The sequence below is a fragment of the Schistocerca americana genome, chromosome 7 (genome assembly GCF_021461395.2).
Source record: "Schistocerca americana isolate TAMUIC-IGC-003095 chromosome 7, iqSchAmer2.1, whole genome shotgun sequence".
Taxonomy (NCBI): domain Eukaryota; kingdom Metazoa; phylum Arthropoda; class Insecta; order Orthoptera; family Acrididae; genus Schistocerca; species Schistocerca americana.
In genome coordinates this window covers 248,655,377-248,678,493 of record NC_060125.1, presented here as the reverse complement: position 1 = coordinate 248,678,493, position 23,117 = coordinate 248,655,377, and the positions used below count along the sequence as shown (strand labels likewise).

The window sequence follows — 23,117 nt, the reverse complement described above, 5'->3', positions numbered from 1 at the left end:
CAACGTTTTACTCCATCTCATCACTCATCGTGTGCCTGAAAGGGTAGGAGTGAGTTTCATATGTGCACTATTTTATAAATTGAGTACTAAAGACAAACTTAATCATACGCAGACGTACGCAGGTGGCTTTGTACCAGCGCCGACGTGGGTATTACATTAAAGAAATTTAAAGAGTGAGCTTCGCCTGTTAACAACCCTAAAGTTAACCAGTGTAATACAGTTACACTGAGTGTAGTTGGCCTAACACTTCTGAAGATGCCAAACACAACATACTGCCAGCACTGTCTTGTAATCAATGACTGATTTAAGAAATATTTCGTACTTCTCTTAGAATTTAAGATACACTGAGGTGACAAAAATCATGAGGTAACGGTATGCACATATGTATATGACGGTAGTATCGCGTACACGAAGTATAACAGGGCAGTGCATTGGCGGAGTTGTCATTTGTACTCATTTCATTTGTCTCAAAAGACTTCCACCGTGATTATGGCGGCACGACGGGAATTAACAGACTTTGAATGTGGGATGGTAGTTGGAGCTACACGCATGGGACAAACCGTTTCGGAAACAGGGGAATTCAATATCCCGAAATCCACATTGTCAAGAGTGTGTCGAGATTCCAAATTTCAGGCGTTACCTCTCACCACTGACAAAGTAGTGGCCGACGGCCTTCACTTAACGACCGAGAGCAATGGCGATTGTGTAGAGTTGTCAGTCCTAACACACAAACAACACTGCGCGAAATAACCGCAGTAATCAATGTAGAACGTACGACGAGCACACCCATTAGGACAGTGCGACGGAATTCGGCGTTAATGGGCTGTGGCAACCTCTGCCAACAACACATAGCCTGCAGTGCCTCCCCTGGACTCGTGACCATATCGGTTGGACCCTATATGACTGGAAAACCGTGGCCTTGTCGGATGAGTCCCGATTTCAGTTGGTAAGAGCTGATGGTTGTATTCGAGTGTGCTGCCGATCCCACGGATCAATAGACCCAAGTTGTTAACAAGGTATTGTGGAAGCTGGTGGTGGCTTCACAGTGGTGTGGGCTGCGTTTTACACAGAATGGGTTGGGTCCTTTGGTCAAACATTCACTGGAAATGTTATGTCCGGCTACTTGGAGACTATTTGCAGCGATTCATGGACTTCATTTTCCCAAATAACGATGGAATTTTTGTGGATGACAATGCGCCATCTCACTGGACCACAGTTGTTTGCGATTGTTTTGAAGAATATTCTGGACAATTCGAGAAAATAGTTTGGCCATCCAGATCACCCGATATGAATCCAATCGAGCATTTATGGTACATAAGTGAGAGGTCAGTTCGTGGCCAAAATCCATTACCGACTTCATTTTCGCAATTATGGGCGGCTATGCCTCAGTATTTCTGCAGACGACTTCTTGCGACTTGTTGAGTTCATGCCACTTCAACCTGCTGTGCTAAGCCGGCCAAAAGGAGGTCCTACATGATACTAGGAGGTTCAAATGGCTCTGAGCACTATGGGACTTAACATCTGAAGTCATAAGTCCCCTAGAACTTAGAACTACTTAAACCTAACCAACCTAAGGACATCACGCACATCCATGGCCGAGGCAGGATTAGAACCTGCGACCGTAGCGGTCGCGCGGCTCCAGACTGTAGGGCTTAGAACCGCTCGGCCACTTCGGCCGGCACTAGGAGGTACGCCATGGCTTTTGTCACCTTAGTATATGTTTTTGTGAAACATTAATTGAATACAGTTTTGACAAAAATTGTGGTGGTTCTGGTAGCCACAAAACAGCTTACCTGTACCGTTTATTGCCAAGACCTTATCCCGTCTCGCAGAAATCCGCCCCAGCTCGAAGCATTGCTCAGATACTCACTGCCTCATCAGTCTTGAAACTGCAGTGAGCAGTCTCGGTGTGCAATGAGTGTTCCCTCAATCCATTGGACGTAAAGCTAATGATATTAATCATAAGCTGTTTTTTCAGATCAGATTTAAAGTAATGTCTCTGTTGATGCAAATTCAAGTCATCAACTTTGGTGTTGCAATGAAGTTGAAGTACGAATAATTTATATTTTATAATAATAAGCTTCAAAAACTTGTTGCAAACAGTTATTCGTAACTGCTGTTTGTTTGATGACAAATCCGAAATCTGTAGTTAGCGACCTTAGAAATACCTTCATTTCAATAAATTTCTTATTTGCAAAAATCTATACTTAGTACTATATCTGAGGTACGTTGTTACTGCACTCCCTAAGTAAGTTTTATTAGTGACTGAACACCCACAGAAACTTTTATGAAATATTCCGTTAATAAGCAACGTCAGCCTGGTACTTCGGTTGTGATTACAGTTTCCACACTACTATAATAAGGTAATAAATATCACCAACGCCTGAATTATTTTCTGTGATGAGAATTTAATTATCGTTAAAATCATTTTATTTTAGTCAAACTAGGAAAGTATAACCCTACTTTTATGCATCCTTTTATTATTAATGCAACGCTAGGTAGCGAATATCGCGTTTTCGTGTGCGTACTACTTGTCTGGATCGGACAAAACGGCTAAACCAGTTCACTTTAAACAACTAATCATGAAATCTGGACAGAGGTCAAGTACATGTTATCTTTTTACATTAAACTATAGTGAGAAACAGAATTCACCCATCTTAGTACTAAATATATTTACAGAAGCAGATCAGTCATTCATTCTCATGAGCCAATCCCTGACATTGCAATTACAATTACAAATACAGAACTGCCATACGTTCTTTTCCGTGTACAAAAAATGATATTCCATTTACTAAGTGCTTAGAGTTATTCTCTTCATGGCGGCTGCAGTCCCATCTAGTAACAGCTTTTGTATTGATGACTATGCAACCTAGTGGCTGTTAGTTACTGCCAGTATCGCACTTTCAGGCCGGTATAGTAGATAGCTCATTTCACGTTGTACAAGATCTTCGTTTGACATGGGAGGAAAAAAAAAAACACATTTTGATATGTCTTCTAATCACTCGATACTCATTTTATTGAAGTTGTTGAACATTATTATTTAAAAAAAAACTTAGATGTTGTATTACAGCTGTAAATGTATTTCACCAGTATAACCTTGTATCAGCGGAGTAGTGAAATAACAGAAAAAGTGACGTACGTCGAATTCATTATAAAATAATGCTTCGCCTGCTACATGAAAATGTACGCTTACCATTGCGATGTGCGATGTTACACTGGTTTGTTAAAAGAAGTAGAGCCTCTTGTAGATGATCCTTTAAGCAGTTTAGCACACTAACAACAGTCTTACGGCACGTTTATTTCCTTATGAAGTTCACTGTCAGAAAAACAATAGCAATAATCATAAATATAATGCAGGAAGGAGGAATGAGTTACACAATCCATTACTCAGACTTTGTGAGGCTCAGGAAGGAGTGAGGTACTCAATCATAAAAATCTGTGTTCGCTTACCCAGTAGTGTCCAGAATCTAACAGATAGTGAAATAAACTTGTAACACAAACTAAAATCCTATTTGTTTGACAAGCACCTCGTCACAGAACAATTCCTGAGTCTTTAGTAAGATTATGCTTGATTGTGTTTAACTAGACATAAGCAATGAACGTGGAAGAATTAAAGATTTGTCAAGATCAATATAGAAGTGATCACGTAAATGATGAACATAACCCATATTTCTCACTGAGAAATTATCATAATTGTAAAAGTGACTCACGACCATCAGAGTCGGAGATCGCGATTATAATTAATTGAAAATGCAACTAACTAATGAAGGGAGGAAAGTAATCTTTCGAAAAGCAAACGTTAATGGAGTATTCGCCGAGCTTAAAATACGTCGTTATTTGGAGACTGTACGAGCTGAGGAGACGCTTGTTCCGGTAAGTGCCCACTTTGCCCTGCATTTGGTGAGACGTTTAGCGCGTGCGAGGCCAGCTGCAAGCATGCAACCTGCAGCGGTGTGAAATTTCACCTCGACAGCGGCCGCCAAGACTGCATCAGCTCTCTCCTTCCCAAAAGATACCCCTTCCCCCTCCAACAGTACCGTAGACTCACGATTTCCGCGCCCGCACGTAGAGCACTCTTCGACACAGCCGACACCGTTCGCGTTTGAACAGCGACGAAATGTGGAGAACTATTATGGACTGACTCGTCTGATTACTTAGATTGGCTAATGACTTTGCTCCCACACGTCTGTCAAAATAGATGCACAAACAAAAAAATGCTCCAAAATATACACTGCTGGCCATTAAAATTGCTACACTGAGAAGAAATGCAGATGATAAACGGGTATTCATTGGACAAATATATTATACTAGAACTGACATGTGATTACATTTTCGCGCAATTTGGGTGCATAGATCCTGAGATATCAGTACCCAGAACAACCACCTCAGGCCGTATTAACGGCCTTGATACGCCTGGGCATTGAGTCAAACAGAGCTTGGATGGCGTGTAAAGGTACAGCTGCACATGCAGTTTCTACACGATACCACAGTTCATCAAGAGTAGTGACTGGCGTATTCTGACGTGCCAGACGTTTTCATTGGTGAGAGATCTGGAGAATGTGCTGGCCAGGGCAGCAGTCGAACATTTTCTGTATCCAGAAAGGCCCTTACAGGACCTGCAACATGCGGTCGTGCATTATCCTGCTGAAAGGTAGGGTTTCGCAGGGATCGAATGAAGGGTAGAATCACGGGTCGTAACACATCTGAAATATAACGTCCACTGTTCAAAGTGCCGTCAATGCGAACAAGAGGTGACCGAGACTTATAACCAATGGCACCCCATACCATCAAGCCGGGTGATACGCCAGTATGGCGATGACGAATACACGCTTCCAATGTGCGTTCACCACGATGTCGCCAAACACGGATGCGACCATCATGATGCTGTAAACCGAACCTGGAGTCATTCGAAAAAATGACGTTTTGCCATTCGTGCACCCAGGTTCGTGGTTGAGTACACCATCGCAGACGCTCCTATCTGTGATGCAGCGTCAAGGGTGACCGCAACCATGGTCTCCGAGCTGATAGTCCATGCTGCTGCAAACGTCGTCTAACTGTTCGTGCAGATGGTTGTCTTGCAAACGTCCCCCTCTGTTGATTCAGGCATTGAGACGTGTCTGCACGATCCGTTACAGCCATGTGGATAAGATGCCTGTCATCTCGACTGCTAGTGATATGAGGCCGTTGGGATGCAGCACGGCGTTCCGTATTACCCTCCTGAACCCATCGATTCCATATTCTGCTAACAGTCATTGGATCTCGTGCAACGCGAGCAGCAATGTCGCGATACGATAAACCGCAATCGCGATAGGCTACAATCCGACCTTTATCAAAGTCGGAAACGTGGTGGTACGCATTTCTCCTCCTTATACGAGGCATCACAACAACGTTTCACCAGGCAACGGCGGTCAACTGCTGTTTGTGTATGAGAAATCGGTTCGAAACTTTCCTCATGTCAGCACGTTGTAGGTGTCGCCACCGACGCCAACCTTGTGATAATGCTCTGAAAAGCTAATCATTTGCATATCAAAAAACTAATCATTTGCATATCACAACATCTTCTTCCTATCGGTCAAATTTCGCATCTGTAGCACGTCATCTTCGTGATGTAGCAATTTTAATGGTCAGTAGTGTAGATACCTCCTCCACGGCTATCTCATGTAGCAAATAAAATGTTGGGATAAACATCGATTTACAGTTAAAATGAATTGAGAGGAGTAAGAAAGAATAATATGATAGACGCTTTATGAGATATTGAAGCCTTAGATCAGCGTGGAGCATCTCACGATCTGTAGCCCTTGAAGCCGATGATGCTTAAGTACGGTGTTAATCAACTTCTTGAACACGTCTGGTCGAAGAATTATTACTAAAATTTATCTGATGGACGAATGAAAAATAGTGGTGCACAACCAGTTCAAATCAAATGGCTCCAAGCACTATGGGACGTAACATCTGAGGTCATCAGTCCCCTAGCCTTAGAACTACTTAAACCTAACTAACCTAAGGACATCACACACATCCATGCCCGAGGCAGGATTCGAACCTGCGACAGTAGCAGCCGCATGGTTCCGGACTGAAGCACCCAGAACCTCTTGACCACAGTCTCATAGGCTAAGGCCATGAGAGACGGTTGCTGGTGAATTGTGTGTTCAGCCATGCAGTCCTCTTTGACAGCAATAGAAAGGAGTAGGGAGTATGCCAGTACTAGAGTTTACATTTTTTCTCCTCTTTTTTCATCACCAGCACTACGAAAACAATCCTATTGTTTACACGCACTCATCTGCAATAAAAAGTTATACCAACTGTTGTGTTGGCTGAAGAGCCAACACCGTGTTACGAATGGAGGCCGAAATGCACGCGTTTTAGCTCACGCAGGCTGGCGTGAGGAGGGAAGGACTATACCGACGTGAGGTCTGGAACATGACAGGAAATGAGAATTCAGAAAGCGGACAGAATTAGTTTGATACTTAACTTAAATCCATTAATGATGAACGTCGCTCTTGACGGTACATGATTCACAATATTATCTGTTCAGAATAAATTCGTAGTAACTGAATACGGCGCTTTGCCAGCTCGTAGCAAATGACGTAGCTGAAGGCTATGCTAAACTGTCGTCTCTGCAAATGAGAGCGTATATAATCAGTGAACCATCGCTAGCAAAGTCGGCTGTACAACTGGGGCGAGTGCTAGGAGGTCTCTCTAGACTAGACCTGCCGTGTGGCGGCGCTCGGTCTGCAATCACTGATAGTGGCGACACGCGGGTCCGACGTATACTAACGGACCGCGGCCGATTTAAAGGCTACCATCTAGCAAGTGTGGTGTCTGGCGGTGACACCACACCAACGACACAATATTCAAATTTCACGAAGGACTGATACAGCCGTGCTAGGACCCAACTCTACATCTGAACTAACAATCCGAGGTCTACCATCTAACCATACTACAATATACAATTTTACATTCAATCATACATTAAAAAGAGAAAGTATCAGTTTTCACAGTATTGCGATAAACTGTCTATAAAGCAGAAATAATTGCCGGGCTATAGAACACTGTGATTCGGTTACCACTGACAAGCAGTACTAAAGTCTCTTACGAAGAGCACCTTAGGTGCGAGGTCGCAAGTTCAATCTTTAGTAACGTTCATTTGAAAGTGTTGTGTTAATAATTATGACGGGAAAATATTAGCTGCTAGTGACTCACCACGTTCATCATGAGGACGACAGAAAATGAGTGTCCGGGAGGTGCAGAAATCAACCTTCTATGGGATGTATGTATTACACTCTACAAAATGGACATCGTCGACGTTCAAGAAATAACCGAAACAAACCGTTAACTTGCAAAAAAAAAAAAAAAAAAAAAAAAAAAAAAAAAAAAAAAAAAAAAAGGTTCAAATGGCTCTGAGCACTATAGGAGTTAACAGCTATGGTCATCAGTCCCCTAGAACTTAGAACTACTTCAACCTAACCAACCTAAGGACATCACACAACTCCCAGTCATCACGAGGCAGAGAAAATCCCTGACCCCGCCGGGAATCGAACCCGGGCGTGGGAAGCGAGAACGCTACCGCACGACCACGAGCTGCGGACCGTTAACTTGCACCATGAGCACCAAATAGAAATGGCGTGCCATAGTGATCACAAAGGTTCGCACCATCAAGATCGAAGGTGAACTCCTTGGGCGTTATTTACTCTGCAGGACTTTCAGGTAGGTACCCACTCTTGAAGAATGAATATGGAATCATATTGGTATAATGGGGTGACAAAATGTGATAACATCCATCCGAATGCGAAACTGTCTACCGTGCAGCTTATCGTGAAACTGGCTAACCTTTAAGACGTAGCTGCAGGTAGTGCGATAATATGTTTCACAGGCACGGAAAATAGAAACGTCCAGAGGCTGAATTTGTTCAGCGGTTACAGGTGGTATGAACTGCAATGTTACACACTTTTCGGAAGGGATCATTTGCTCTAAAGGAATACGATTTTTATGCGCAGACCAGGAATCAGGCAAAAAGAGTTATTTTGACGAGCTATGGGCCAAAATCCGTGTTGTAGTTCTCTTACATCTATATTCCCACTCTTGCTTGCTGTGACGCAAATATTCCCTGCTGCTCTTCCAAGATCACGCACACGTGAAAAATCGTAGCGGTAGAGCACCTAAAACTTCTCACAGCACAATAAATAACTTTTCAGTCAGATGGAGATCATCACTCTGCAGCGGAGTGTGCGGTGATATGAAACTTCCTGGCACTTTAAAACTGTATGCCGGACCGAGACTCGAACTCGGGACCTTTGCCTTTTGAGGGCAAGTGCTCTACCATCTGAGCTACCCAAGCACGACTCACGCCCCGTCCTCGCAGCTTTACTTCTGCCAGTCTCCTACCTTCCAAACTTCACAGAAGCTCTCCTGCGAACCTCATTCTGGAAACATCCCCCAGGCTGTGGCTAAGCCGTGTCTCCGCAGTAACCTTTCTTCCAGGAGTGCTAGTTCTGCAAAGTTCGCAGGAGAGCTTCTGTGAAGTTTGGAAGGCAGGAGACGAGATACTGGCAGAAGTAAAATTTTTGAGCCAATTTACCACCCAGATTACCGGTCGGTATGATAGAATGCGTTAAGTCATTGATGCTAGTTGATCTTGATCCAACTCTCTTGGTACTTTTAATTTCCTGAGAGGTTTCTGATCAAATGTGCCCCAAAATTTTATTTAAGACAGTTCAGTCCAAGGCTTCATAGTTCCGGATCATAGTAACATCAAATTATACACTAGTACCAATGATGAGGGCGTTTAGGAACGCTTCGAAGGGCAACTGTCGACCAGTGCTCCTCAAGTATGTCTCAGATCATCGTGGAGAGCCTCTGAACAAGAGCCACATCCTTACCACTCGCAAGAAATCCAGGAAATGGCAATTATGTGCTGTATGCGGTGTAAAAAGAAAAGAACTGCTCCCATACTTGGTTTCCTGGAATTCTAAGCTATGTAGTAAGACTCAAGTATTCCTTCTCAGTAGATACACCACATTGAGACTGTTTTACAAATTTGGCTTCCAGAAAACTAAATTTTTTGAGGACCGTCTCATTTGGTGGTTCATTATCTGGGAATGCGGTGGTCGAGTCGGAGTAACTGGGAATATTACTTTTATGCCCCAGAAAATAATTTGGAAACAGAATCTGACTCGAATGTTTCATAGAACACAAGCATGCACCTACACACACACACATACACACACACACACACACACACACACAGTTACATAGTCCAGTCCAAATGAACCTAGGCTTTGTGTAGTTATAGTCCATTTGAAGATTGAGCAATGAATAATGATTCACAAGGAAGTGGTTAAGAACTGAATACGTATTTGCACTCCGCTTATAGCATCCAGCAGTGCTCATGAGAATGTTTCCTCAGTTTTGTAATCATTGACTTTAAGAATAATAGAGTAACTGAGCAATCAAAATCAGATCCTAAGTTATAAATATTACTTCCATATAACATCATAGCAATTTGCGAGATAACTCCGCAGTAATTCAGCAAACGGCAGTCGAATCTGCATTTGTCGACGTATCTTTCTGCATCTGCAGTTTAGCGGCATCAAAGAGAAACTACTAACTACACCCGTGCTCATAAATTAAGGATAATGCTGTGCAGACATTTTCAGACGTGCTAATGATGACTGTATGTTGAAAACGGCTCAAAGAACACAAGTTGATGACGTTATGAGGGGTAGAATACTAGGGCGACTGGAGGCTGGTGAAACACAGCAGGTCGTAGCACGGGCCCTACGTGTGCCACAAAGTGTGATCTCAAGATTATGGCAACGATTCCAGCAGACAGGAAACGTGTCCAGACGCTACAGTACGGGTCGTCCACAGTGTACAACACCACAAGAAGACCGATATCTCACCATCAGTGCCTGCAGACGGCCACGGAGTACTGCAGGTAGCCTTGCTCGGGACCTTACCTCACCCACTGGAACAATTGTCTCCAGACACACAGTCCACAGACGATTGAACAGACATGGTTTATTCACCCGGAGACCTGCAAGGTGCATTCTACTGACACCTGCTCACAAGAGAGCCCGTAAAGCCTAGTGTCAAGAACACAGTACATGGTCATTGGAACAGTGGTCCCAGGTTACGTTCACGGACGAATCCAGGTATAGTCTGAACGGTGATTCTAGCCGTGTTTTCATCTGGCGTGAACCAGGAACCTAATGTCCTGGGAAGGGACCTGAATGGAGGCCATGGTTTGATGGTGTGGGGTGGGATTATGATTGGTGCCCGTACACCCCTGTATGTCTTTGACAGAGGAACTGTAACAGGTCAGGTGTGTCGGGACGTCATTTTGCACCAGTATGTCCGCCTTTTCAGGGGTGCGGTGGGTCCCACCTTCCTCCTGATGGATGATAACACACGGCCCCACCGAGCTGCCATCGTGGAGGAATACCTTGAAACAGAAGATATCAGGCGAACGGAGTGGCCTGCCTGTTCTCCAATCGTAAACCCCATCGAGCACGTCTGGGATGCTCTCGGTCGACGTATCGCTGCACGCCTTCAAACCCCTAGGACACACCAGGAGCTCCGACAGGCACTGGTGCAAGATTGGGAGGCTATGCCCCAGCAGCTGCTCGACAACCTGATCCAGAGTATGCAAACCCGTTGTGCGGCCCGTGTACGTCATATCCCATATTGATGTCGGGGTACATGATCAGGAAACAGTGGTGTTTTGTATTACATGTGTTTCGGGACGGTTTTCTCAACTTATCACCAATACCGTAGACTTAACAGATCTGTGTCGTGTGTGTTCCCTATGTGCCTATGCTATTAGCGCCAGTTTTGTGTAGTGCCACGTTGTGTGGCACCACATTCTGCAATTATCCTTAATTTATAAGCTTTAGTGTAGTAATGCGACTGCAGAGGGCTACGGAAAGCTGAATGTTCCTCCTGCGATATTGTAGAAAGACTTGCATGAATGAAGTCACTGTACATGATTTTAGGCACTGGTTATCACGAGATTGCACGGTCGTCAGAAGACCGGGCTTCGGACGGCCGCGTAGCACTACCGAGAGGAAAAACCGTGATATTCAGGATTGGCCCTTGCGCATCGTACAGCATCTGCAGCAGCAGTTTGACCATCAGTTGGAACTACAGTGAGACAATGAACTTTTACAAACCAAGTACTTCAAGGACAACTCCGAGCCAGATACCATGTAGCGTGCCCTCCACTGATCCCAACTCACCTCCACTTGCGGCTTCAGTGGTCTCAAGCAGGGTGGAGGTCTATTGCGTTTTCTAATGAAAGCTGGTTCTGTTTGGGTGCTCGAGATGGCAGTGTGTTTGTTAGAAGGATGCCAGTTGAGGGCCTGCAAGCAACCTGTCTGTCTGCTAGGCTCACTGTACCTGCGCCTGTAGTTATGGTCTGCCGTGTGATTTCGAAGACAGCAGGAGCACTCTAGTGCTTATCACACGCAGCCTAACTACAAATTCGTACGTGCATCTCCTGATTTTTCCTGTTGTGCTGACATTCACGAACAGCATTCCAGGGGGTGTTTTCCGACAGGATATGGCTCAAACGGCTCTGAGCACTATGGGACTCAACTGCTGAGGTCATTAGTCCCCTAGAACTTAGAACTAGTTAAACCTAACTAACCTAAGGACATCACAAACATCCAAGCCCGAGGCAGGATTCGAACCTGCGACTGTAGCGGTCTTGCGGTTCCAGACTGCAGCGCCTTTAACCGCACGGCCACTTCGGCCGGCTCCAACAGGATAACGCTCGTCCACATACCGCTGTTGTAACACAACATGCTCTTCAGAGAGTCGATATGTTGCCTTGGTCTGCTTGATCGTGAGATATCTCTCCAATGAAGTATTCAACATTCTGGATGGTACATCTTTTATTAGTGTGCAAACATTTCACACTAGCAATGGCTTATCTCGCACTTATAGTGATCTGTGATGTTGGAATGTTAATTACTTAAATATGCTACCTAGACAAATGTATTTACGAAATCTCACTACTCCACATTAATTATTTTTTGGTGTTGCTATTTTTTTCCCTAAGTGTATATTGGTTTACAAGCACACATTACTTCTCAGAAGCAGGTATGAAATTCAGTTTGTCAAGGAACGTTCGAAATATTGTTTTCTGAGTACACGACTTAAAAAAAATAGCAACTCTTTATAATTCAGGAGATGATGATAACTTTGAATACACAGCATTTTGAATTGAAAAGACAATGTTCGGCACTATAATTAACTCTAGTTTAAACAAAACGGAGCAACGTATGAGTTTCCATTTCACCACGCGGAAGAATTCTGCCACATGCCTGAGCGCGTAGTAATAGCGAGTAAACATTACAGAAATTTAGCATGCAGCCACGAAACAATCAATTCGACTGAGCTACACCACGACAAATAACAATAGCCAACAAATTTAAACTTCTTGTCAACATCTGGTTTGTAAATGAAGGTATTTACATAATTTTGGGTTGCTAAATTCACTGGTAATATCTGTTTCTCTCAGTCACGTCACATTTTACATATACAGGGTGAGTCACCTAACATGACCGCTGGATATATTTCGTAAACCATATCAAATACTGACGAATCGATTCCACAGACCGAACGCGAGGAGAGGGGCTAGTGTAATTGGTTAATACAAACCATACAAAAATGCACGGAAGTATGTTTTTTAACACAAACCTACGATTTTTTAAATGTAACTCCGTTAGTTTTGGTAGCACATCTGAACATATAAACAAATACGTAATCAGTGCCGTTTGTTGCATTGTAAAATGTTAATTACATCCGGAGATATTGTAACCTAAAGTTGACGCTTGAGTACCACTCCTCCGCTGTTCGTCGTGTGTATCGGAGAGCACCGAATTACGTAGGGATCCAAAGGGAACGGTGATGGACCTTAGGTACAGAAGAGACTGGAACAGCACATTACGTCCACATGCTAACACCTTTTTATTGATCTTTTTCACTGACGCACTTACCATGAGGGGTGAGGTACACGTACACACGTGGTTTCCGTTTTAATTACGGAGTGGAATAGAGTGTGTCCCGACATGTCAGGCCGATAGATGTTCAATGTGGTGGACATCATTTGCTGCACACAAATGCAATCTCTGGTGTAATGAATGTCGTACACGCCGCAGTACATCTGGTGTAATGTCGCCGCAGGCTGCCCCAATACGTTGTTTCATATCCTCTGGGGTTGTAGGCACATCACGGTACACATTCTCCTTTAACGTACCCCACAGAAAGAAGTCCAGAGGTGTAAGATCAGGAGAACGGGCTGGCCAATTTATGCGTCCTCCACGTCCTATGAAACGCCCGTCGAACATCCTGTCAAGGGTCAGCCTAGTGTTAATTGCGGAATGTGCAGGTGCACCACCATGCTGATACCACATACGTCGACGCGTTTCCAGTGGGACATTTTCGAGCAACGTTGGCAGATCATTCTGTAGAAACGCGATGTATGTTGCAGCTGTTTGGGCCCCTGCAATGAAGTGAGGACCAATGAGGTGGTCGCCAATGATTCCGCACCATACATTTACAGTCCACGGTCGCTGTCGCTCTACCTGTCTGAGCCAGCGAGGATTGTCCACGGACCAGTAATGCATGTTCCGTAGATTCACTGCCCCGTGGTTTGTGAAACCGCTTCATCGGTAAACAGGTAGAACTGCACCGCATTCTCTGTTAATGTCCGTTGACAGAATTGCACTCGATGATTAAAGTCATCACCATGTAATTGCTGATGTAGCGACACATGAAACGGGTGAAAGCGGTGACGATGCAGTATGCGCATGACACTACTTTGACTCAGTCCACCGGCTCTCGCAATGTCCCGTGTACTCATGTGTGGGTTCATGGCAACAGCAGCTAACACACCAACTGCACCCGCTTCTCCTGTTACGGGCCTGTTACGGACCCGTTTGCGTGCTACGACCATACCTGTTGCATACAGTTGGCGGTAGATGTTTTGCAATGTGCGGCACGTTGGATGCTCTCTGTCCGGGTACAGTTCTGCATACACCCTGCAGGCTTCAGCTGCATTTCGTTGACACTCGCCATAGATGAGTATCATCTCCGCCTTTTCAGAGTTCGAATACACCATGGTCACAGTTCCTACAACACTACACTATAACAGACGTCTGGTAACACGGTGTACTACAGTTGGTCTGCGTGCGGAGACGAATGCAGAATAACAATAGCAGCAAGCGCTACATGTGGACACTGCGACAGCTAGACCAAACCACAACAGTGCACTGCAGCCACACTCGTAAACACGGTCGTCAAAACATGTCCCTGCAGATGCTGCTCGCCGTGTTTGTTACAAGACGCAACTGAACGTTGGAGGTTTCAAGCGTCAACTTTAGGTTACAATATCTCCGGATGTAATTAACATTTTACAATGCAACAAACGGCACTGATTACGTATTTGTTTATGTGTTCAGATGTATACTAATTAATGATATACAACATCCCAGATGGAAAATGGCTATCGACTAGTATAACTGAAGTAATGTCACCCAATGCTTTCACCATTGAACTTAGAATCTCCGCACCAGCACATACCGTCACCAAATACGCATACCTCCAAGTCAGAACACAGAACAAAACTCCTCGAAATACGGCAGCCGGAACTAGATTGGCGAATGCTGTTCCAAACAAAGAAGGCCTCATCCGCGAAGGTTTCGCATTGGTTAGAACACAAATTGACATCCCAAATATGTGAAAACGCTTGAGTAACCAACAGTCAGTGTGCTCAAAGAGCTTATACGATCAATCGAATCTGAGCATGGCAGATACATGCAAATTGTTGCAAGAATAACTCTCATAACATCGCCTAAACCATTATTTCCGAAGTTGGATTCACTCTTGAAAAATGAAAACTTTACCTTCCTGCAAGATAGATAAAGCGTTCCGCAGGCGCACCCCGTACATCCATTTTACACCGAAGACTAATGGGTTGCATAACTAAGTAGGGGCCAAGCGCAAAACTTAGACGTTTTCTAGCCAACTTCGATACCCACAGCACCGAAATTGTGCATTTATACCCACAGCACCGAAACTGTGCATTTACCAACAGGGGTTCCCGTTTCAGATGCGTCCACGTTTCCGTTCTGCGCAACATACTAAGCGTTATCTTTTTGATGAACCATCTATATCTCCTGGATAACGCAGGAAGCTCCTTTAGACACCATACCAATAAACCACTCACTCGCAATTCTGTAAAGAATCCAGCTCTCATGCATAAAACACCTTGAGATGTCTGACTACTTTAAAAATGATTTTATGTGTTATATATTTGAAGTTTGGCATTTAAGCGAGAAAAAGTTCAGAAAATGTATGAAGCTATGATAAAGATTGTTGAGAGTCCCTAATTTCTGTCATCATCAAACTTTGGGTAAGTATAGACTGAGTAATTTGCGCTGCATTTCAAGCAAAAAACTAGTTTTTCACTCATCTCAATGTTTCTTCCCCTGCACTACACTGTGCAACAAAATTAAATGATCACTTTTTCGAAAACCCGTAATGGTCTTCCATTGCGACGAGTATGTTTGAAATTTGGCTGAAAGCTGCGTACAACATTCCTCTGTGACGGTGCAAAAGCATAGTGCCCTGTGACGTCACCCTAGGGCAGGGCGACGCTTCTAACAGTTGGGTGTCGACAAATGCCCAAAACGGGTCACACTTCAGAAGTTTGTGACAGCTTAATATGGGTTAATGATGTCACATGGCACCAAATTTCACCAAAATTCTGCTAAACGCCACCGCCAACGTACCACACGATGGGAAGGTCGTGACAACCCCTCTGACCCACATTTCACCCCATCTTTTGACGCCTCTGCGACGGAGGTCAGAAGCACGACACACAGCGTCGAAATCACGTGGCTTTCTTGCGGGTGGCCGAGGAAACCATTTGAGATGCACCGCCTCTCAGAATCGACACGAAAAGGCCTCAGAGGGTGGCACAAAGGGAGTCACTGAAACAACCCCTTCACTTCGGACGTTGATCCCCGCACATTTCGCTGTTGTAAACAGTCCTATGAGCAGCAGGACGACGTTCTTTACACTGTTCGACACTCCTACCAACTCCTGAGCATTTCACACTAAAGACATCGTGGGGCTGCAACTCCGTTGACCGTTATCTGTCCACTATCGACTGTAGTGCTGTGAAGCAGCACAGGGTGTTTAGCTTTTTCACCCCTTTTGTTTCGCGCCCTCCTGTGGCATCACCTGGGGGAAGTGGGAGGAGTGGGGGAGAGATGGGAACCAACATTGACAATTGCGTAAATAAAACGGCAAAGGGTCCTCCTAAGACCCTCCAATTCGGCAACACCCTCGGTGCTACATACACACACTTGTTGAGCACGTTAGGAATGTAACTGTCAGCCTGAAGGCGGGCAAACATGAATGTCGACGGGGTTAGGTAAATGATGTATAAAGTTTGTTGGAAGTCGCTAAGTAATTTCATTCTCAATTGCTGGATGAATACATTCTAGGTAGTTTGTACACTGCAACAACGCTTCACGAGTTGTACACGGTTTTTAAATGTAGTAATTGTCTCACTGTGTCAAACCATTAACATAAGATTGTACGTCTTAATGAGCACATCACATTAGACAGTATTCCAGACTTTTAAATTCAAGCAGTAATTATAATACGAGGGTGAGTCAAATGAAAACCTTACATATTTTTTAAAATATTATTTATTGTGCAGAAGTGGTGCAAAGCTGTATCACTTTTCAACATAATCTCCCCCGCGCTCAATGCAAGTCCTCCAGGGCTTACAAAGTGCATAAATTCCCTTAGGAAAAAATTCTTTGGTTGTCTGCGCAACCACTCATGCACCGCGTGGCGTACCTCTTCATCAGAAAGGAACTTCATTCCTCCCACTGCGTCTTTGAGGTGTCTAAACATATGGAAATCACTTGGGGCAAGGTCTGGTGTGTATAGTGGATGAGGAAGACACTCAAAATGCAGGTCTGTGATTGTTGCAACTGTTGTACGGGCAGTGTGGGGCCTTGCATTGTCAGCTGCAAAAGGACACCTGCTGACAGCAATCCACGTCGCTTTGATGTGATTGCAGGCCGCAGATGATTTTTTAGGAGTTCTGTGTATGATGCACTGGTGACAGTGGTCCCTCTAGGCATGTAATTCTCCAAAATGACGCCTTTTTCGTCCCAAAAGAGAGTCAGCATAACCTTCCCTGCTGATGGTTCTGTTCGAAACTTCTTTGGTTTTGCTGATGAGGAATGGCGCCATTTCCTGCTCGCTCTCATCGTTTCCGGTTGGCGGAAGTGAACCCAGGTTTCGTCCCCAGTAACCATTCTTGCAAGGAAGCTATCGCCTTCTCGTTGAAAGCGCCGAAGAAGTTCTTCACAAGCAACACGTCGTTCTCTCATTTTAGGAGTCAGCTGCCGTGGCACCCATCTTACAGACACTTTGTGAAACTGGAGCACATCATGCACAATGTAGTGTGCTGACCCATCACTAATCTGTAAACATGCTGTAATGTCATTCAGTGTCACTCGGCGGTTTTCCTTCAATATGGCTTCAACTGCTGCAGTGTTCTGTGGAGTCACAACCCGTTGTGCCCGACCTGGACGAGGAGCATCTTCCACTGAAGTCACACCATTTGCGAACTTCCTACTCCATTCGTAGACTTGCTGCTGTGATAAACATGCACCACCGTACTGAACCTTCATTCGTCGATGAATTTCAATAGGTTTAAAACCTTCATTACACAAAAACGAAATAACAGAACGTTGTTCTTCCCTGGTGCAAAACGCAAGTGGGGCGGCAATCTTTATACTGATACTGCGACGGTATGCGTGCATCTACACTATGCTGCCACCTACAGGCCATTCTGCAAGCTGTTTGTAGCACGCTTACCAACTTACAGGATAACGGCGCGAAATTTCAATTTGTTATTACAAATTTAAGGTTTTCATTTGACTCACCCTCGTAAATATTGAAAACCAAATTTTTTGCCCCTGGAAGTCGTTAGAAAGGCAACCTGTAATTGAGACTGTGCACCATGAACTAGATTAGCTGTTTAGCAATATAGGCTACATTATTTTCGGGCCATTACTACGCGTTTTTGAGGAGCAGGTAGAGAATATCCAACGAAGATCTGCGCGTGGCGTCAGGAGTTTATTTACTAAGGGCTTTACGAAGGTGCTTACTGAACACTTATGGCAGAAGCCACGAGAGAGGTACTGTGCATCACGAAGAGGTATACTGTTAAAATTGCGAGAACGGTAGCTCCAAGAAGAATCAAGCAAAATACTGGCATAGCTGATCGTGGCGTGGTAATCAGAGAAATTAGAGGTCATGAGGAGGCATGCCGACAATCGTTCTTCCCACATAGTTTAGCGAATTAAATGCAAAAGTGGGGCAATGATACTGGTTCCAGCACTATCCTCCACCTCGCAGCGACCAGATGGGGTACAGGTGACCGATGAGGGGGTCACTGCGGGTGAAGACGGTGCAAGAGAGACCGCTGCTACACAGGAAACTGCTACTCCTGCATCACTCCTGGTAGGGTGTAGTAGATATTGAGTGAAATTTACTAAAATGGGCTACAGAACAGTAGAGGTAACAACTGTTTTAAGGAAGCCAGTAAGACTACCAGCAGATAATGTACTCGTACTTATTATTTCAAAATGGTTCAAATGTCTCTGAGCACTATGGGATGTTGATGTCAGCAGTCCCTTAGAACTCAGAACTACTTAAACCTAACTAACCTAAGGACATCACACACATCCATGCCCGAGGGAGGATTCGAACCTGCCACCGTAGCGGTTACGCGGGTCCAGACTGAAGCGCCTAGAGCCGCTCGGCCACAGAGGCCGGCACTTATTATTTACCAACAATATTAGGAAAATGATTGATTGCTTCTCACCGTAAAGATGACCCGTTGAGCTGCAGTCAGACACAACAGAAAGACTGTTAGACCTTATACCTTTCACCCAAAACCCTTCTTCATCAAAGAAAACACGCTTACATTCACACAATCACACCTCAAGCAAACATGACCACTACAACCGGCAGCTCCGACCAGAGCGGTCATGTGTGCTTGAAGTGCGCTTGCTTGTGTGAGTGTATGCGTGTTTTCTTTGCTGTAAAAGGCCTTGGCAGAAATCTATAATGCGTAACAGTCTTCCAGTTGTGCCTATCTCCAACTCAGCAGGTCTATCCTTTTCCTAATGTTGTTGATATTTCAACCTGGAGTTTCCATTGTTTTATTACTTACACTGATTTTTCCACTCTTCTTAATATGAATGCCTGATATCTTCTTGAATTATTGTACTTTACTCGAATCTCGGTTACCTCTTATATAACTGAAGATCAAAAAGGTTGTTGCTTGATCGTCATCCTGAACTGTTGCATTTCTTCACTATTCACTAGGCAATATACGGTCATAGCCGATATTTAAAGCTTCTTTCGTTTTACGTGGCCACTCCCACGTAAATACTGTCATTTCCACAGGCAGTATTGTAGACACTTGACACACTAACAATAAGACCTATGTTCTCTCTCAAGTGCCGTAATATCTGCGGAACGTATCGTAAAACCGGCCTCACTCCATATTACTAGCTAAGGCGTTGCCCCTTTACGAGTCGTAGCGACTCACTAGGGAGGAATAATACTGACTTAGTCTCTCCTGCTAACTCGTGATCCGTTTCTATCTCAATATGTCGGGAATGCATTGCTATAGTTAACTCAGTCATGTTGCAGCGAAATACTTCGAGAATAGGTACAAATTATTAACTTCACAGACTCATCCTTCTTACCCAAACAGAGAGTTCAGCTGTTCACTAGAACGCAGCCCTAATTAATATTTACTTTCAACTCTACTGCCTCCTCATGAACCCGTATTACAGTATTCAGCAACTCACAATAAGTCAGTGTAGAAAATGTGATCACAGCTGATAAGTTGAATTCATAATGGGCTTTGTATTTATTACTAACAACTGATATCGATTATCTGTTATTTTAAATAACCAAACTTAACGTCAACGCCTTCCCTCTACTAAACTTCAGCTAAATCTCTCAATTACTGATCCGTACTTCTTATTCGGCCTTTTCTACATACTATTATTTCCTATCACCTAATTGTTTATGTAATATTAGCTCGATATGGTCTTGTTTCATAACATATTACTACTATTTTTCATACCACCAATGTTCTCTTTCTTCTTTAATTCTTTGTCTATGTATCCTAACATTCTCATTACTTTTTGTACTGCGTACTCATTGAACCTGTAGGTGAGATTTCTTTTAAATGGGTTTACTGGTAACAGCCTCATAGTAAATTCATTCCCTTATGAAGTTTTCCATAAAAAATCACAGTCCGAAAAGAACAGTAAAATTCATAAATATAATACTAGAAGCAGAAATGATTTACAATATTCAGTAGGCAACCTTAGTGTTCCACAGAAAAAAGAGAGGTATTCAGCCACAAGAATCTCTGACCATATACCCACCGACCTATATAAATGGATAATTAACTTGAGAACACGAAAAACCGCCATATAAATGGTCGTAATTTTGCCACATTTTCCACCCAGAAAGTGTATTACATTTATAAACCAAGTCGTACATTCAGCATCTTAGCGAGAGGTCACAAATGTGGTCCATGGAACAGGCAAATAACTAAGTGACAATACTCAGTAAATGTCTGAAGATGGCCTTGTAAGCCGAAAATCGGTAAATACAATAAAAGTAATACTGTGGAACAAAAGCCAACTGGTGCTTTTCATTTATTATAATGTTGTTCTGCCAAGAACCGACGGAAGATTCTGTTAAAATAACTAAGTAATTGTCAATAATGTTAGTTGTTAAACAATTCCTAATGTTCTGCAAAATTATATTTACTTGACAACGAAACGGCTTTCTGCTTCTTAGGTGATCTTCAGGTGACGAACTCAGATAAAATGAAATTGACATACATAGATATTATTTACACAGAATATACAAAAATGATGTCATTTAGAGTGTTGTGCAAAGGAGAATATAACGTTTTTTTGTTAGGCAGTACTAATTACACTAACTGAAAAAGGAAAACTCAACTTTTTATGTGGAGATATATTTATCAACTGATGGAAAATTTACAATTCCAATCTAATACATACATCGCGTGTGCACAGTGCTAGACAATAACATCGCTAGAATTCATGCACGAATTAAACAATGAAGTAACCAGAACTGTTGATTCTGCAATGTTGACCTTTACAAGGGGAGGACTTTAATATCGCTTTGATATTCTATGAGTGGGGCACACAGCGCAATCTTATCATAACAGAAGAAAATTTGAGAGCTGCTAAACGTTTTACAACATCTTTAATGGTTTCCAAGTTCTAATTATTTGAAATGATTGCAGGGCTATATTGATACCATACATTCTAGGATAGGACACACGAATGTTTTATAAGCAAACTCTTTTTCCCACATCTTACCAATAAACCGTATTGGTCATTCTGATTTGCCTACGACTGTTCATATTGTTGGCTCGTATTATGGTCCTTAATACGAAGACTGTTTTGATGCAGTTCTTCACAATAATCTATGAGGTGCAAACCCCATCATTTCTACATGAGTATTGCAGCCCCAAAAATTGTTATACCATGGTGTTTATATGAATAGATTAATTACAGTTGTGACACGTTGACATTACAATCATAGAATAATGCGATTTTCATTTTTCGTAGTGCACAGTGCTATATTTCTGAAAATATGAAGCAAGTTGTCAGTATTTACCTGCTTTTAAATCGTATCAGGCTCTGACTGGATAACTGTACAGATTTTTTCGGACTGTAATTTGTCACAGATAACTGTGTCATTTGCAAAACGTCCTAGGTTACTATTAATATGGTCTGCTAGGTAATTAATACACAAATGAGAATTAAGGACCAAACAGACTTCCTTTGACACTCCAGCGATTACTTCTATATCCGTCGATATAATATAACGCAGTGTGGAACATAACACAGTGTGTCTTCCCTGTCAAGAAATGATCAACCAATCAAAGATCTCGTTTGGTATCCAAAATAATTGATGTTTCGTTGGTAATCTTTGGAGTGGTACTGAGTGAGAAGATTTTCGGAAATCAAGCAATATTGCATCCACATGTCTGCCTTGATCCAGGGCTTCCAGGCTGTCAAGTGAAAAATCAATAGCTGCTTTTCGCGTGACCGATGTTTTCGAAATCCATGCTCGTTGGTTTGTAGGAGGTCATTCTGTTGGCGTTACCTATATCTGAATACTGTGTATTGTTCTTTTAAAATTAAAGCTGATTGAATCAGTTGGCGGGATGATGAGTTGCTGTACAAGAGTCAATATAGAGAGTTTCATATATGACGTTTAAAAGGGCAATGCGTGAAGCCTTCTCCGACTACCACAGCACAACATCAATGACAGATCTCTCACAAAACCCAAATAAATTCTAACCATATATAGAGGCTGTTAATGGCACCAAAGTCTGTTTCCAGATATTCTGTTAACTAGCTGCCGGTTTGCATCTGACGTCAATTAATTACTGTGCCTGTTTGACTATTTGTAGTAATTGCATAAAACACGGTCGCCAGATTAATATTACTCAAAGATACCCCCGAAAGAGACGCAGCAGAGTATTATTCGAAACAGAATCCTCTGAGTCAATGGACATCGATTCGGTCATACAGGCAGGGCTAAAAAGCAGTATGTTGACCAAGCATCGTTTCCAGAGCTACAAGATTGGTGGGAATAGCAACATACAATACATTTTTTTGGACTACTCAAAGAAAAGAATTTATGGACATAAGAATCTCGGTAAAAACAGCATGTGCGAGTATTCTTTGTTAAGTTCCATTGTTGCTGTTGCACACTACTATTGAATTCATGTCCCCAGGTAGACAAGCAACACTGGAAATTTATTAAGTTTATGCATTACGGATATTTTAGAACCCGTGACTTACGTGAAGGTAAATACCTAAAACTGCAACCAGTCACTTTTTGAATAGTTATTTATTATTCCATGAACTGGTTTTGGAATCTTTTCACGTTCATTTTCAGATGGTTTTCCGGAAGTTACATATCTATAATGCTGGACACTGGCT

At 43.1% G+C, this 23,117-nt stretch overlaps 1 non-coding gene across 1 annotated transcript; it reads right to left on the bottom strand.

Annotated features, from left to right (window-relative positions):
• Window positions 1-8,264: 8,264 nt before the first annotated feature.
• Trnal-caa lies at window positions 8,265-8,339 on the bottom strand. The gene has a single exon. It is a non-coding gene; the product is annotated as a tRNA-Leu (tRNA).
• Between the last annotated feature and the right edge of the window lie 14,778 nt (window positions 8,340-23,117).